The sequence below is a fragment of the Cyclopterus lumpus genome, chromosome 18 (assembly GCF_009769545.1).
Source record: "Cyclopterus lumpus isolate fCycLum1 chromosome 18, fCycLum1.pri, whole genome shotgun sequence".
In the NCBI taxonomy this organism is placed as follows: domain Eukaryota; kingdom Metazoa; phylum Chordata; class Actinopteri; order Perciformes; family Cyclopteridae; genus Cyclopterus; species Cyclopterus lumpus.
In genome coordinates, this window is record NC_046983.1 from 8,920,252 (window position 1) to 8,938,519 (window position 18,268).

Consider the following 18,268-nt stretch of genomic DNA (forward strand, 5'->3'; position numbering starts at 1 on the left):
TCTGTGTCGGCTGGGGTCGTCATGGCGAGTTTGTACTGTTAACAGGAAAGTTTAGTTTTAGCCGAACACACGGCGTAGTTTATTTGAGCATAACAAGTCACTTGGAAAAAGAAACACAAAAAATTCAAAGTGTCGGATACAACAATAACACCTCATCTATGCTGAGGCATTATAGAGCCCTGCATGAAAACAAGGAGACCAACCAAGGTGGACCAAGCTCAGGTAAGCGATTTTACAATGCAATGATAAGACAGCAAACATAAAATTGCAAGGTTTGTTTGTATTAGACAACATTCATTTATATTTTAAATGTGATTAATTAATGACATCTTTAATTGAATACTGCATTTGTTTTTGTCATCAGGAAAGAAGACTGATATGGATGAGGCCTTGGTCAATATGGTGATTGAGGATTCTCAGCCCTTCACTATTGTCGAGGATAAAGGGTTCAGAAAGCTTGTTTAAGCTTTCAATCCTACCTATGTTCTCCCCACTAGGCAGGTGTGTACATGAGCACATGAAGCATTTCCCCTATTTTCCCATATGTGCCATTCCAAGAGTGTGCCGTTTTGTTTAAATTGCTGCAGACACTTGAATTAATCCAATTTTGTTGGCAAATCTTATAGGAGAGGCTAACACAGATGCAAGAGCAATTGGGCCGGCCAACACTGAAGCTAGTCCAAGAGGTGGATACTCGCTGGAACAGCACCTACCACATGCTCCAACGTATGCATAACCTCATGGAACCTGTGGGAGCAGCTTTGGCAGGTCTACGGACTGACATTGTGCCACTCTCATCCGAACAGTATGACATTATGGCAGAATGTCTGAAAGTGCTGTCGCCTTTCAATGACGCCACAGTTTAGCTTGTCAGAGGAGAAGAGAGTGTCCGGCTCAAAAGTCATTCCTCTTTTATCTATGCTACACCACACACTGGAGGAAGAAATGTGACGTGTCCAAACTCCAGAGACCAAAGCAATGGCTGAGAGTCTGAGGAGACAGTTAAGGGAGAAGCTGTCCACGCTGCAATCAATGAGCGTGATGTCACTGGCGACACTGCTCGATCCCAGGTTTAAAAAGATAGGCTTCTTTAGCCCCAATAAAGTGAGAGATGCCGAGAGGAGGCTCACTTCAGAATGTGCTGGTTTAAGAAACAGTGCGTCTTCCTCCTCCTCCTCGTCAACAGAACCGCAGGTATCAGAAGCTTCTCAGCCTGTGACTCAAGGTAATGGATACTGGATACTTTCGAATTGTGTTATTGTATTTAGTCACTTAAAGCCTGTTTGTCTGTCTTAGGAAGCAAACTGTGGAGTCGTTTGGACACCACAGTCCTGCAAACAAGGACCCCAAATGTCACTGCAGAGGCAACAGTGGAGGTCCAAGCGTACCTGGGTGAACCAAACATCAGAAGATTGGAGAACCCCCTAGAGTATTGGGAAGGGCGGAAAAACGTGTATCCAAATTTGTATACACTCGCTGTTGCTTTTCTCTCTACTCTCCACTTGATGGCGCAGTAGCGCAAATGAAGCATCATGAAGCTTCGGCCCATGTGTGAACCAATTGGATGGAAAGCTTCAAAGCTTCAGGAAGCTTCATCTCGCCATCAATAGAAAAAAAAGCTCTAACCAGGTAATCCACTTGAAGGTCGAACAGAAGGTACCGGGTGTCACTGTGTGACCGGGCTGAGGAGGGAGACCGACTGGCTGAGTCCTGACAAACAGTGTATTTTTAACAAGCTGTCCAAGGAAAGGTTACACCGACCATTATTATAGACACGCAGGAAACATCTTTGAATACAAATTTTAATTGGGGAAAACTAGGATTTCAGTTAAAAGGTTGTAGCATGATATCACAAATTATTAGAAAAAAAGTTATGTTAGTTTAAATTATCACTAATATGAGAAAACTACATATCATTCAGATTGAGCTTCCTAGATCCTGTAGCAAAAGCAACCATGTTTGCTCCTGGTCTCATGGAGCTGACTGAAAGAATTAAACTCCCTCCTGAAACAGAAATGCCTGAACATTTCTTGAATTTTATAATAACATATCTGTTTGCATATCTGTGATATTCAAACCTTAAATGTTATGTGACAGTCTACATCCATTAAGGTCTTTATTTTGGATCAGAAAAAAAGGCAAATGATGTGTTATTACGTTATAATCGCCTTTCTCAATTATGTGACACCTGTATGTCCATTCCTTACAGCTGACCCTGATCACATCAGATGTAATACACAGGCGTCTTCATTATGTTCTAAACAAGTCTAACTATGATTGGAGTTTTGGTGAGGGAAGTGAATCATGAACCAAATTGCACCTTTTTTCTGGATAACATGCAAAATCGATTTTTGAAACGAGGCTTAGTTTTACACTGGTGAAACGTCTTTCTCCATTCACACAGGAGGAATGCAAATAATGCAGAACAAAAGATGGGATGGAGTGCCATTATAATGAGCCACACCTTGTATGTCATTCATCGCGATGTTCTTTCTGAAGAAAGATATCATGCATGAATCATGTCATTAAACGTCATTCCATTTCAATATAATTTAAATAGTATTGCATCACTTCCGGTTGCCAGCTTAGCAGCTCGCAATGTTTTCTTCTCCCCCTCCCGCTCCCTCTTGTTCAGAGTGTCTCATGTATAGCTATTCCTCTGCCTCCCTTAATGATAACGGTACATGCAACAAGTGTAGTTCATTTGCTAGGTTGGAGGCAGTTCTAAGTGGGTTAGATGCACGGCTCCGCACCATCGAAGCTCAGACAGTCACGCTAGTTAGCCTGCCTCCCCCCATAGCCGGTGCGGAGCCTTTAGCATTAGCCTCTGTTAGCTGTCCCCCGGCATCCCCCGAGTAGCCGGATGGCTGGGTGACTGTTCGAAGGGGTTTTAAGTCTAAACAGAAGTCCACTGAGCACCGCCAACCTCTTCACGTTTCGAACCAGTTTTCCCCACTCAGCGACGCACCCGCTGAGAAGCCCACTCTGGTTATAGGTAGCTGGCTATAGGTATACTGGCCCTCTCCCCAATCTGTTCAATGATGACATGTATAGCCGCATGTCGTCATTCAACCGCTGGTTGTCCAGGTGGTGCCCAGCAAACAATGTGGGCTACATAGATAACTGGCAGACTTTCTGGGGAAAGCCTGATCTGATGAGTCGAGACGGCATTCATCCCACTTGGGATGGAGCGCGTCTCATTTCTGCAAACATGGCAAAGTTGATTAGCGGACTTAATCCATGACCCAGAGTTCAGATCAGGAAGCAGAAGCAGAGTTGTAGTCTTCCACCCTTCTCTGCACTTCCATTCGAGCAGTTACCCACCCTTAACCTTAACTCTATAGAGACTGTGTCTGTCCCACGGCCACTTAAATTAATTAAATCAAAAGTAACCAGAAGAGGAGTCATACAAAATAACCTCATACAGGTTAACATCACTATTTCAAAAGTGCAACAAAATAAGAGAATTAAATGTGGACTCCTAAATATTAGATCTCTGTCATCTAAAGCTGTATTAGTAAATGATTTAATATCAGACAATCACATTGATTTATTGTGTCTTACTGAAACCTGGCTAAGCCATGAAGAATATGTCAGCCTAAATGAATCAACTCCTCCAAGTCATATTAATACTCACATTCCTCGAGGCACCGGCCGAGGAGGTGGAGTAGCAGCCATCTTTGACTCAAGCCTATTAATGAATCCTAAACCTAAACTAAACTACAACTCATTTGAAAGCCTTGTTCTTAGTCTTTCACATCCAACCTGTAAAACATTACAGCCAATCCTATTTGTTATACTGTACCGGCCACCAGGTCCATATTCAGAATTTATATCTGAATTTTCAGAGTGTTTATCAAGTTTAGTCCTTAAAACTGATAAGGTTATTATTGTAGGAGATTTTAATATTCATGTGGATATTGACAATGATTGCCTTAGTACTGCATTTATCTCATTGTTGGACTTGATTGGCTTCTGTCAGAGAGTACAGAAACCCACTCACTGCTTTGGCCACACCCTCGACCTTGTTCTTACATATGGCATTGACATTGAGCATTTGGAGGTCTTCCCACAGAACCCTCTTCTGTCAGACCATTACCTCATAACTTTTGAGTTTATACTCCCAGAGTATACACCGTTAGTCAAAAGTTTCTACACCAGATGTCTAACTGACAGTGCTGTAGCTAAATTTAAAGAAGCGATTCCTTCTGCATTTGATTCAATATCACGTCTCAATGTGACGGAGGACTCCTGTGCTAACTTTAGTCCGTCCCAGATTGATCATATTGTCGATAGTGCTACAGGCTCACTGAGAATGACACTAGACTCGATAGCCCCACTGAAGAAAAAGACAGTGAGGCAAAGGAGGTTTGCTCCCTGGTATAACCCTCAGACCCGCGACCCAAAGCAAACTTCACGAAAGCTCGAAAGTATATGGCGTTCCACCAATCTGGAAGAATCACGCTTAGTTTGGCGAGATAGTCTTAAAACATATAAAAAGGCTCTCCGTAATGCCAGAGCAGCCTATTACTCATCAGTAATAGAGAAAAATAAGAACAACCCCAGGGTTCTCTTTAGCACTGTAGCCAGGCTGACAGAGAGTCACAGCTCTGTGGAGCCATGTATTCCTATAGACCTCAGTAGTAATGACTTCATGAACTTCTTCAATGAAAATATTTTAACTATTAGAGGCAAGATTGATGATCTCTTGCCCTCAACTACTGCCGATCTGTCATCAAGAGGAGTGGCCTTGGAAACGGCTGTATGCTCTGGTGTATATTTGGATAGCTTTTCTCCCATTAACCTAGACCAATTGTCTTCAACGGTTTCTACTTCTAAACCGTCTACCTGTCTCTTAGACCCCATCCTAACGAGGCTGCTTAAAGACGTGTTGCCTTTGATTGGCACCTCTCTGCTGGATATTGTTAATGTGTCTTTGCTAACAGGGCATGTACCACATTCCTTCAAAGTAGCTGTAATTAAACCTCTCCTGAAAAAGCCCACTCTTAATCCAGAGGTGTTGGCTAACTACAGCCCAATCTCTAACCTCCCCTTCCTCTCTAAGATCCTTGAGAAAGTAGTCGCAAATCAGTTGTGCGACTTCCTACTTCAGAATAGTTTATTTGAGGAGTTTCAGTAAGGATTTAGAAAACACCACAGCACAGAGACAGCACTGGTGAAAATTACAAATGACCTCCTAATTGCATCAGATAAAGGACTCATCTCCGTACTGGTATTATTAGACCGTAGTGCTGCGTTCGACACCATTGATCATGACATCCTATTACAGAGACTGGATCAGTCGATTGGCATTTCAGGTACCGCACTAAGTTGGTTTAAATCCTATTTATCAGATCGATCTCAATTTGTATTTGTAAACGATGAAGCCTCAATGACCACCAACGTTAATCACGGAGTTCCACAAGGTTCTGTGCTTGGACCAATTCTATTTACCTTATATATGCTTCCTTTGGGCAATATTATCAGGAAACACTGCATAAACTTTCATTACTATGCAGACGATACTCAATTATATCTATCGATCAAACCAGAGGAGACCAACCAGCTCGCTAAAATTCAAGAATGTCTTAAAGACATAAAAACATGGATGACCTGCAACTTCCTGATGTTAAACTCAGACAAAAAGTTATTTTACTGGGCCCTGAACACCTCAGAGATCAATTATCTGGTGATGTGGTTTCTGTAGATGGCATTTTCCTGGCATCCAACACCACTGTAAAGAATCTAGGTGTTATCTTTGACCGAGACTTGTCCTTTAACTCCCACGTTAAGCAAATCTCAAGGATTGCATTTTTTCATCTACGTAACATTTAAAAAATCAGGCACATCTTGTCTCAAAAAGATGCAGAAAAGCTGGTTCACGCGTTTGTTACTTCCAGACTAGATTACTGCAACTCCTTATTATCAGGCTGCTCTAATAAGTCTCTTAAATCCCTCCAGTTGATCCAGAATGCTGCAGCTTGTGTACTCACAAAAACTAAGAAAAGAGATCACATTACTCCTGTATTAGCTGCTCTGCACTGGCTCCCTGTAAAATCAAGAATCACATTTAAAATTCTTCTCCTCACCTACAAAGCCTTGATTGGTGATACACCATCATATCTTAAGGAGCTTGTAGTACCATATTGCCCCACTAGAGAGCTGCGCTCACTAAATGCGGGGCTACTTGTGGTTCCTAGAGTCCTAAAAAGTAGGATGGGAGCAAGAGCCTTCAGTTATCAAGCTCCTCTTTTATGGAACCAGCTTCCACTTTCAGTCCGGGAGGCAGACACAGTCACCTTATTCAAGAATAGACTTAAGACTTTCCTTTTTGATAGTGCTTATAGTTAGGGCTGAATCAGGTTTGCCCTGGTCGAGCCCCTAGATATGCTGCTATAGGCTTATAGGCTGCTGGGGGATGTTTTAGGATACACTGAGCACCTATCTCATCTTCTCTCTCTCCTTATGGATGAATTTACATCCCTCCATTGCACCTTATTAACTCTGCTTCCTCCCCGAAGTCGTTGTGACTTCACATCTCATAGGGTCCATTGGACCTGGAGGTGTCTGATGCCTGGTGAGCCGGCCTCCCGCGTTGGCCCTGCTGATGCGCCCGCCACCCCTCCTCTCTACCTCCTTCTGTTTCATGGATTGGAGTTCCATTCATACATTGTCATATTCATGTTTGTGTTTATGGAACTTTGTAAATGCTGTTCATTCTGTACACATGACATCTATTGCTTCTGTCCATCCGGGGAGAGGGATCCTCCTCTGTCGCTCTCCTGAAGGTTTCTTCCCTTTTTTCCCTGTCAAAGGTTATTTTTGGGGAGTTTTTCCTGATTCGATGTGAGGTCCTGGGACAGGGATGTCGTATGTGTACAGATTGTACAGCCCTCTGAGGCAAATTTGTAATTTGTGATATTGGGCTATACAAAATAAACTGAATTGAATTGAAAATTGAATCATTTAGAGGATTGTGAGTTCAGGAGAGAGTTTAAACCTTGTTTGTAGAGTTTCAGACAGCACCATAAGAATTGGAGCAAACACTGTAAGCGAGCTAGTTACTACCTACAGCTGGAAGCTCACTGACTCATAATGGGCAAGATTCAACGTTAGCTAAAGTAAAAAATTTAGTTATACTTTGGTTGATCCATCAATCAATTCATCCAAGTCCAAGTGTGATATAGTAACAAATAATCTTACGCTGTATCCTCTACTGGTTTTTAATGATATTTCCATATTTTGGCCACTATGAACAGACTATGAAAAGAGTGAAGGGTTGGGCCTCATCTGGTGCAGTTTTAAAATGATCTATGGGAGGACCAGACAAATGCTAAGTGCTCTCTTCCATTGTTACGCTAAATTAGCTCACAGCAGAGATAACTGAGCAAAAGGGGAAATATGTATATGAATTTGATTATAAAGATAGCTCCACATTGTATACAGTTTTTTAAAGTAAACGTCACTCTAAAAGACAGCAGAAATAAGTGATAAAAGAGAGGAGTAGGTTGAATTGACATACTTTGGTATTGTCCAATGCAGATTATAATCATTTTTGTTCAACTGTTCATTAAGAATATGAAGTATCATCAAAGCAAATAAAAGCACTTAAATACAGATAGTATACATGTTTTAGAACATTTTATATATCTTATATGATTTCAATTCACAGGAAAACATTAAATAATATGAATGGAGCTATAGCGCAAGTTCAGACAGGAAGACCATACCCCTCAAGCCCACCATTTATTCCTCATACATTTGCCAATAATTTCTCACACACGCTCACTCATTGTTTACTCGCTATCATCGTTCGGTGCCGTCAATCATGACACCAGCTGCACAGATCAGCTGGTCCCCTCTTTCCAATAAGCACAGGGAAACAATGGCATGGCTCGCCTATCATCTTGCTGCTGTCTCATTTAAATATGACTGTCTCTCTACCTTCAGTTCATTTATGTTGCTGTTACGGACCCCTCCACCTCCCCATCTCCACCCAGTCTTCACGGATCCATCAGCTTCATCAACTCATCATTCAATCGGCTCATCAGCCACCACCAGGTCTGAACTCTTCAGTCGGCCCTCAATTACAAATCTCCCCGTAGAGTCCAAGCGCCAAAATACAGTCAATCTCCATTGAGCTTCGTATTAAAAGGCCCAACTTTACAGCAGTTAAAGTTAACATAATTGAGGGCGTGGTCACTTTGAGTGACAGGTTGGTACAGTCTTGGTTCCCTCACCACAGCTGTTTGCTCTGCTGCTCAACATAGTTCACTGATGGTCCAACGGTTTGCCCATTTTTGACCTCGCCAATAGACCTAGCCTCACAATTTGAGCTTCACAATGGCTCTTAAAAAAAACTATGAGCGACATCAGGAAGACTTTTCACAGTTTATAGTCAGAGCAAAGGGAGGCCTTTAAATGTTGTTTGCTTCTCTCTAAGCTTTTTCCGCTCTATGAAGAACCAAATTGTCAATTTTAAATTCATCATCTATGATTTACTGGAGCCATGTTTCAGAAATGTCATGATATTGCGTTCATAACAAATAACAGAAATCGATCTTTGAAACGAGGCTTAGTTTTACACTGGTGAAATGTCTTTCTCCATTCACGCAGTAGGAATGCAAATAATGCAGAACAAAAGATGGGAGGGAGTGCCATTATAATGAGCCACCCCTTGTATGTCATTCATCGCGATGTTCTTTCTAAGAAAAGATATCATGTATGAATCATGTCATTAAACTTCATTCCATTTCAATATAAAGGCGTTTTGTTATTGTGTCACTTAAGGGGAAAGATTTGGAATATGACAGATGTGACGTGGACTGAATTAAAAGATAGTGAAATCTTTAATAACTCTTTTATTTATAATTAAATACATTATTAGGTCTTTATATAACTAAGAAAAGATGGTCTATAGAGGTAGAGGAGGTAGCTCAAATTATATATAATAATATGGAGATTAGTCAAGAACAAGTCAATTAAAGATGATTTATCTGGACATTTTAAATTGGTGTGTGGGTCTTTCAATGAGCTGCATACGATTTAATGAAACAGAGGAATCTTTGAAGGCATCAGAGTTAGAATTTAGCCAATCCCAATTTAGATCACCAGTTAATATTATTTAATTATAGGTCAGCTCAGCTAATAGCTGATTCAGAGAAGTTAGCGCTTCGGCAGTAGCTGATGGGGGTCTATAGCAGCCCACAACAGTAATGAAAAAAACATTTGAAATCATTTATCCAAGTCTGAAAAAGTGTGATATAGTAAGAAATAATCTTACGCTGTATCCTCTACTGGTTTTTAATCATATTTCCATATTTTGGCCACTATGAACATGAAATTATAGCATTAATGTACATTGTGTAGTCTTAAAAAGGTCTCAAAAAAAGCTGAAATTTAACATGGTAAATTCTGCTCCATTGCTGCGTCACTACTCTTTATTTATAGCTTTGTTTTACTGTCATACTGGAAGAACTTCTTTCAACATTCACATGCACCAGAAATTCACAGGACAAAAGAAGGGAGTGTCCTATGATAATAACCAAAGGAACTAACAGATTGAATGCTGCAATTAAAAATACACTTTGTTTTCTCTTCATCACAAGTTAAAAAAACAACATATGAGTTACGTCATTAACCTTTATTCCGTTTCAATATAAAGGCCTTCATAGGTTTGGGCTGTCACATAAGGTAAAAGGTTTGCACTGTGACAGATGTGACCTGGACTGAATTATGAGACACTGAAATAGTTTAAAACATTGAGAGCAGAAAGAGAGGAGGAATTCATAACGTTTCATCTTATATCTTATCATTTTGGGTAAGTACATTCTTAAATCTATTGATATTATTGTCAGAACATAGATCCATACAATCTGAAAGGGAGATTGTTGCGAGAATTCAGCAGGCAATTTAATCACTGTACTCGCGCTACTACTGTACAGTAGTTAGCTGATTGGCTCTTATTGGGCAAGGGTCAATTTAAGCAAAAGCATAAATAAGCATTAATTATTTCATTTTACATTAGTTCATCTACCAAACCATTTTATGCCGCGTATCTATATCAAGTTTACGTTAATTAAAATAATTATATAGCTATGTGCAACATGGGGAAAATGCCTTGGTGTCAATGACTCAGTAAGGGCACAAATCCGTGTCCAATAAAAGGTGCAATTTTATCCTTCTACAATCTTTTTGACTGAAATCCTTGTTTTTCCCAAATTAAAATCTTTATTCAAAGATTTTTCCTCTGTGTCCATTAAAATGGTCGGTGTAACCTTTCTTTGGACAGCGTGATGAAAATACACTGTTTTGGATACAAACACACTAGAATCCTGCACTGTAAAACTTAAGAGTACTACTAACTCATGATCATTATTCGTACATCAGGGAAGAATAAGTATAAATATTTCTAAAAAATGTAATACAGTACCGGTCCATGCAGCAATCTCTTTTCATCCTTCTAATTCATGGAATTTGAGTACAGATGACAAAAAAAGAGTGCTAAGCTCTAGGACATTTCAGCCTGGTTGATGCTTGTGAGCAGTAGAGATTGCTGCACCTGCCTGTTTAAGTACTATGCTTTTTGAAGTACTGCAAGTACACATGCATGTTCCATTAGCTCAAACGTGGATAAGATCTTCATGAAAAATACACGTGAGAAAATGAAGATGGTAAATGAGAAGAAATTAGTTGGTGAGGTGTGAAGAATCAGAAGGAATTTTTCAAAAAGGGTTCAGTATAAGCACTAAATTCTGAAATCACAAAATAAGACATAGTTTGTCTTTACGATTGTATTGCATTGAAATACATTGCGGCTAATGAAGGGAACTGTGCCTTCTCCCAACAATAATTGATATCCACTGTTCCAATTGAAATTAAGTTAAATTTGTTAAAATAAATTAAAAAAGATTAATGAAGAAAAAAGTTGATTGCTGCAGATATTGTTTTATCTATTGAAAACGTAACGAATGAGGCGCAACATATTTTGATGTGTCTTAAAAAAAGTTTATTGTTGTTTAATTTTATAGATTCAGAAAAAGAGAAGATGGATGTCGGAAAGATAGTATCGATTCTCCTGATTCTGATAGGTAAGTTGTTTGATATTAAATCACTAACTTTTAAAGGTTCACAGTTACAAGTTCTAGTGAACAACAACAAAAAAAGTTACGGTGAAGTCCTTGCCAACATCTCATCCAATTTTACTTGTAAAACTCATACCAGTGGCGCATACAACAGTGGAATCAACAACAACGGCCGCACCCACAACAACAGCCGCACCGACAACAACTGCCGCACCAACAACAACGGCGGCACCGACAACAACAGCCGCACCGACAACAACAGTCGCCCCAACAACAACGGCTGCAACGACAACAACGGCTGCACCGACAACAACGGCCGCCCCGACAACATCAGCCGCACCGACAACAACAGCCGCACCGACAACAACAGCCGCCCCAACAACAACAGCGGCACCGACAACAACGGCCGCCCCGACAACATCAGCCGCACCGACAACAACAGCCGCCCCAACAACAACGGCCGCACCGACAACAACAGCCGCACCTACAACAACGGCCGCACCAACAACAACGGCGGCACCGACAACAACAGCTGCCCCGACAACAACAGCTGCCCCGACAACAACGGCGGCACCGACAACAACAGCCGCCCCAACAACAACAGCCGCCCCAACAACAACAGCTGCCCCGACAACAACGGCCCCGACAACAACGGCCGCACCAACAACAACGGCAGCACCGACAACAACGGCGGCACCGACAACAACGGCGGCACCGACAACAACGGCGGCACCGACAACAACGGCGGCACCAACAACAACAGCCGCTCCCACAACAACGGCGGCACCAACAACAACGGCTGCACCGACAACAACAGCCGCCCCGACAACAACAGCGGCACCGACAACAACAGCCGCACCGACAACAACAGCCGCCCCAACAACAACGGCGGCACCGACAACAACAACCGCCCCAACAACAACAGCCGCCCCAACAACAACGGCCGCACCGACAACAACGGCAGCACCGACAACAACAGCTGCCCCGACAACAACGGCTGCCCCGACAACAACGGCTGCTCCGACAACAACAGCCGCCCCAACAACAACGGCCGCACCGACAACAACAGCTGCCCCGACAACAACAGCTGCCCCGACAACAACGGCTGCCCCGACAACAACGGCAGCACCGACAACAACGGCAACACCAACAACAACAGCCGCTCCCACAACAACGGCTGCACCGACAACAACGGCTGCACCGACAACAACGGCTGCACCGACAACAACAGCCGCCCCGACAACAACAGCGGCACCGACAACAACAGCCGCCCCGACAACATCAGCCGCACCGACAACAACAGCCGCCCCAACAACAACGGCCGCACCGACAACAACGGCCGCACCGACAACAACGGCCGCACCGACAACAACAGCCGCACCTACAACAACGGCCGCACCAACAACAACGGCCGCACCTACAACAGCCGCACCAACAACAACGGCCGCACCAACAACAACGGCAGCACCGACAACAACGGCGGCACCGACAACAACAGCGGCACCGACAACAACAGCCGCCCCAACAACAACAGCCGCCCCAACAACAACGGCAGCACCGACAACAACGGCGGCACCGACTACAACAGCTGCCCCGACAACAACAGCCGCCCCAACAACAACAGCTGCCCCGACAACAACGGCAGCACCGACAACAACGGCGGCACCGACAACAACAGCGGCACCGACAACAACAGCCGCCCCAACAACAACGGCCGCACCGACAACAACAGCCGCACCTACAACAACGGCCGCACCAACAACGACGGCGGCACCGACTACAACAGCTGCCCCGACAACAACAGCTGCCCCAACAACAACGGCCGCACCGACAACAACAGCCGCCCCAACAACAACGGCAGCACCGACAACAACGGCGGCACCGACTACAACAGCTGCCCCGACAACAACAGCCGCCCCAACAACAACAGCTGCCCTGACAACAACGGCTGCCCCGACAACAACGGCAGCACTGACAACAACGGCAACACCAACAACAACAGCCGCTCCCACAACAACGGCTGCACCGACAACAACGGCTGCACCGACAACAACGGCTGCACCGACAACAACAGCCGCCCCGACAACAACAGCGGCACCGACAACAACAGCCGCTCCCACAACAACGGCTGCACCGACAACAACGGCTGCACCGACAACAACGGCTGCACCGACAACAACAGCCGCCCCGACAACAACAGCGGCACCGACAACAACAGCCGCCCCGACAACATCAGCCGCACCGACAACAACAGCGGCACCGACAACAACAACCGCCCCAACAACAACAGCTGCCCCGACAACAACGGCTGCACCGACAACAACAGCCGCCCCAACAACAACAGCTTCCCCAACAACAACGGCCACACCAACAACAACAGCCGCCCCGACAACAACTGCGGCACCGACAACAGCGGCCGCACCAACAACAACGGCGGCACCGACAACAACAGCGGCACCGACAACAACAGCCGCCCCAACAACAACGGCTGCCCCGACAACAACGGCTGCCCCGACAACAACGGCATCACCGACAACAACAGCTGCCCCAACAACAACGGCCGCACCGACAACAACGGCTGCACCGACAACAACGGCTGCACCGACAACAACAGCCGCCCCGACAACAACTGCGGCCCCAACAACAACGGCCGCACCGACAACAACGGCAGCACCGACAACAACGGCGGCACCGACAACAACAGCTGCCCCGACAACAACGGCTGCCCCGACAACAACGGCTGCTCCGACAACAACAGCCGCCCCAACAACAACGGCCGCACCGACAACAACAGCTGCCCCGACAACAACAGCTGCCCCGACAACAACGGCTGCCCCGACAACAACGGCAGCACCGACAACAACGGCAACACCAACAACAACAGCCGCTCCCACAACAACGGCTGCACCGACAACAACGGCTGCACCGACAACAACAGCCGCCCCGACAACAACAGCGGCACCGACAACAACAGCCGCACCGACAACATCAGCCGCACCGACAACAACAGCCTGCCCCAACAACAACGGCCGCACCGACAACAACGGCCGCACCGACAACAACGGCCGCACCGACAACAACAGCCGCACCTACAACAACGGCCGCACCAACAACAACGGCCGCACCTACAACAGCCGCACCAACAACAACGGCCGCACCAACAACAACGGCAGCACCGACAACAACGGCGGCACCGACAACAACAGCCGCCCCAACAACAACAGCCGCCCCAACAACAACGGCAGCACCGACAACAACGGCAGCACCGACTACAACAGCTGCCCCGACAACAACAGCGGCACCGACAACAACAGCCGCCCCGACAACATCAGCCGCACCGACAACAACAGCCGCCCCAACAACAACGGCCGCACCGACAACAACGGCCGCACCGACAACAACGGCCGCACCGACAACAACAGCCGCACCTACAACAACGGCCGCCCCAACAACAACGGCAGCACCGACAACAACGGCGGCACCGACTACAACAGCTGCCCCGACAACAACAGCGGCACCGACAACAACAGCCGCCCCGACAACATCAGCCGCACCGACAACAACAGCCGCCCCAACAACAACGGCCGCACCGACAACAACGGCCGCACCGACAACAACAGCCGCACCTACAACAACGGCCGCACCAACAACAACGGCCGCACCTACAACAGCCGCACCAACAACAACGGCCGCACCAACAACAACGGCAGCACCGACAACAACGGCGGCACCGACAACAACAGCGGCACCGACAACAACAGCCGCCCCAACAACAACAGCCGCCCCAACAACAACGGCAGCACCGACAACAACGGCGGCACCGACTACAACAGCTGCCCCGACAACAACAGCCGCCCCAACAACAACAGCTGCCCCGACAACAACGGCAGCACCGACAACAACAGCGGCACCGACAACAACAGCCGCCCCAACAACAACGGCCGCACCGACAACAACAGCCGCACCTACAACAACGGCCGCACCAACAACGACGGCCGCACCTACAACAACGGCCGCACCAACAACAGCCGCACCAACAACAACGGCGGCACCGACAACAACAGCTGCCCCGACAACAACAGCTGCCCCGACAACAACGGCGGCACCGACAACAACAGCCGCCCCAACAACAACAGCCGCCCCAACAACAACAGCTGCCCCGACAACAACGGCCCCGACAACAACGGCCGCACCAACAACGGCCGCACCAACAACGGCCGCACCAACAACAACGGCAGCACCGACAACAACGGCGGCACCGACAACAACAGCGGCACCGACAACAACGGCGGCACCGACAACAACGGCGGCACCGACAACAACAGCGGCACCGACAACAACGGCGGCACCAACAACAACAGCCGCTCCCACAACAACGGCGGCACCAACAACAACGGCTGCACCGACAACAACGGCCGCACCGACAACAACAGCCGCACCTACAACAACGGCCGCCCCAACAACAACGGCAGCACCGACAACAACGGCGGCACCGACTACAACAGCTGCCCCGACAACAACAGCGGCACCGACAACAACAGCCGCCCCGACAACATCAGCCGCACCGACAACAACAGCCGCCCCAACAACAACGGCCGCACCGACAACAACGGCCACACCGACAACAACAGCCGCACCTACAACAACGGCCGCACCAACAACAACGGCCGCACCTACAACAGCCGCACCAACAACAACGGCCGCACCAACAACAACGGCAGCACCGACAACAACGGCGGCACCGACAACAACAGCGGCACCGACAACAACAGCCGCCCCAACAACAACAGCCGCCCCAACAACAACGGCAGCACCGACAACAACGGCGGCACCGACTACAACAGCTGCCCCGACAACAACAGCCGCCCCAACAACAACAGCTGCCCCGACAACAACGGCAGCACCGACAACAACGGCGGCACCAACAACAACAGCGGCACCGACAACAACAGCCGCCCCAACAACAACGGCCGCACCGACAACAACAGCCGCACCTACAACAACGGCCGCACCAACAACGACGGCCGCACCTACAACAACGGCCGCACCAACAACAGCCGCACCAACAACAACGGCGGCACCGACAACAACAGCTGCCCCGACAACAACAGCTGCCCCGACAACAACGGCGGCACAGACAACAACAGCCGCCCCAACAACAACAGCCGCCCCAACAACAACAGCTGCCCCGACAACAACGGCCCCGACAACAACGGCCGCACCAACAACGGCCGCACCAACAACGGCCGCACCAACAACAACGGCAGCACCGACAACAACGGCGGCACCGACAACAACAGCGGCACCGACAACAACGGCGGCACCGACAACAACGGCGGCACCGACAACAACAGCGGCACCGACAACAACGGCGGCACCAACAACAACAGCCGCTCCCACAACAACGGCGGCACCAACAACAACGGCTGCACCGACAACAACAGCCGCCCCGACAACAACAGCGGCACCGACAACAACAGCCGCACCGACAACAACAGCTGCCCCAACAACAACGGCGGCACCGACAACAACAACCGCCCCAACAACAACAGCTGCCCCGACAACAACGGCTGCACCGACAACAACAGCCGCCCCAACAACAACAGCCGCCCCAACAACAACGGCCGCACCGACAACAACAGCTGCCCCGACAACAACAGCTGCCCCGACAACAACGGCTGCCCCGACAACAACGGCAGCACTGACAACAACGGCAACACCAACAACAACAGCCGCTCCCACAACAACGGCTGCACCGACAACAACGGCTGCACCGACAACAACAGCCGCACCTACAACAACGGCCGCACCAACAACAACGGCCGCACCTACAACAGCCGCACCAACAACAACGGCCGCACCAACAACAACGGCAGCACCGACAACAACGGCGGCACCGACAACAACAGCGGCACCGACAACAACAGCCGCCCCAACAACAACAGCCGCCCCAACAACAACGGCAGCACCGACAACAACGGCGGCACCGACTACAACAGCTGCCCCGACAACAACAGCCGCCCCAACAACAACAGCTGTCCCGACAACAACGGCAGCACCGACAACAACGGCGGCACCGACAACAACAGCGGCACCGACAACAACAGCCGCCCCAACAACAACGGCCGCACCGACAACAACAGCCGCACCTACAACAACGGCCGCACCAACAACGACGGCCGCACCTACAACAACGGCCGCACCAACAACAGCCGCACCAACAACAACGGCGGCACCGACAACAACAGCTGCCCCGACAACAACAGCTGCCCCGACAACAACGGCGGCACCGACAACAACAGCCGCCCCAACAACAACAGCCGCCCCAACAACAACAGCTGCCCCGACAACAACGGCCCCGACAACAACGGCCGCACCAACAACGGCCGCACCAACAACGGCCGCACCAACAACAACGGCAGCACCGACAACAACGGCGGCACCGACAACAACAGCGGCACCGACAACAACGGCGGCACCGACAACAACGGCGGCACCGACAACAACAGCGGCACCGACAACAACGGCGGCACCAACAACAACAGCCGCTCCCACAACAACGGCGGCACCAACAACAACGGCTGCACCGACAACAACAGCCGCCCCGACAACAACAGCGGCACCGACAACAACAGCCGCACCGACAACAGCAGCCGCCCCAACAACAACGGCGGCACCGACAACAACAAACGCCCCAACAACAACAGCTGCCCCGACAACATCAGCCGCACCGACAACAACAGCCGCCCCAACAACAACGGCCGCACCGACAACAACGGCCGCACCGACAACAACAGCCGCACCTACAACAACGGCCGCACCAACAACAACGGCAGCACCGACAACAACGGCGGCACCGACTACAACAGCTGCCCCGACAACAACGGCCACACCAACAACAACAGCCGCCCCGACAACAACTGCGGCACCGACAACAGCGGCCGCACCAACAACAACGGCGGCACCGACAACAACAGCGGCACCGACAACAACAGCCGCCCCAACAACAACGGCCGCACCGACAACAACGGCAGCACCGACAACAACGGCGGCACCGACAACAACAGCGGCACCGACAACAACGGCGGCACCGACAACAACGGCGGCACCGACAACAACAGCGGCACCGACAACAACGGCGGCACCAACAACAACAGCCGCTCCCACAACAACGGCGGCACCAA

General features: G+C 48.5%; 1 long non-coding RNA gene across 1 annotated transcript; it reads left to right on the plus strand.

The window, feature by feature from the left end:
* Nucleotides 1-9,706: 9,706 nt before the first annotated feature.
* LOC117747677 lies at nucleotides 9,707-11,312 on the plus strand. Its single transcript, XR_004611461.1, has 3 exons — nucleotides 9,707-9,820; nucleotides 11,031-11,090; nucleotides 11,224-11,312. It is a non-coding gene; the product is annotated as an uncharacterized LOC117747677 (long non-coding RNA).
* The last annotated feature ends 6,956 nt before the right edge of the window (nucleotides 11,313-18,268 follow it).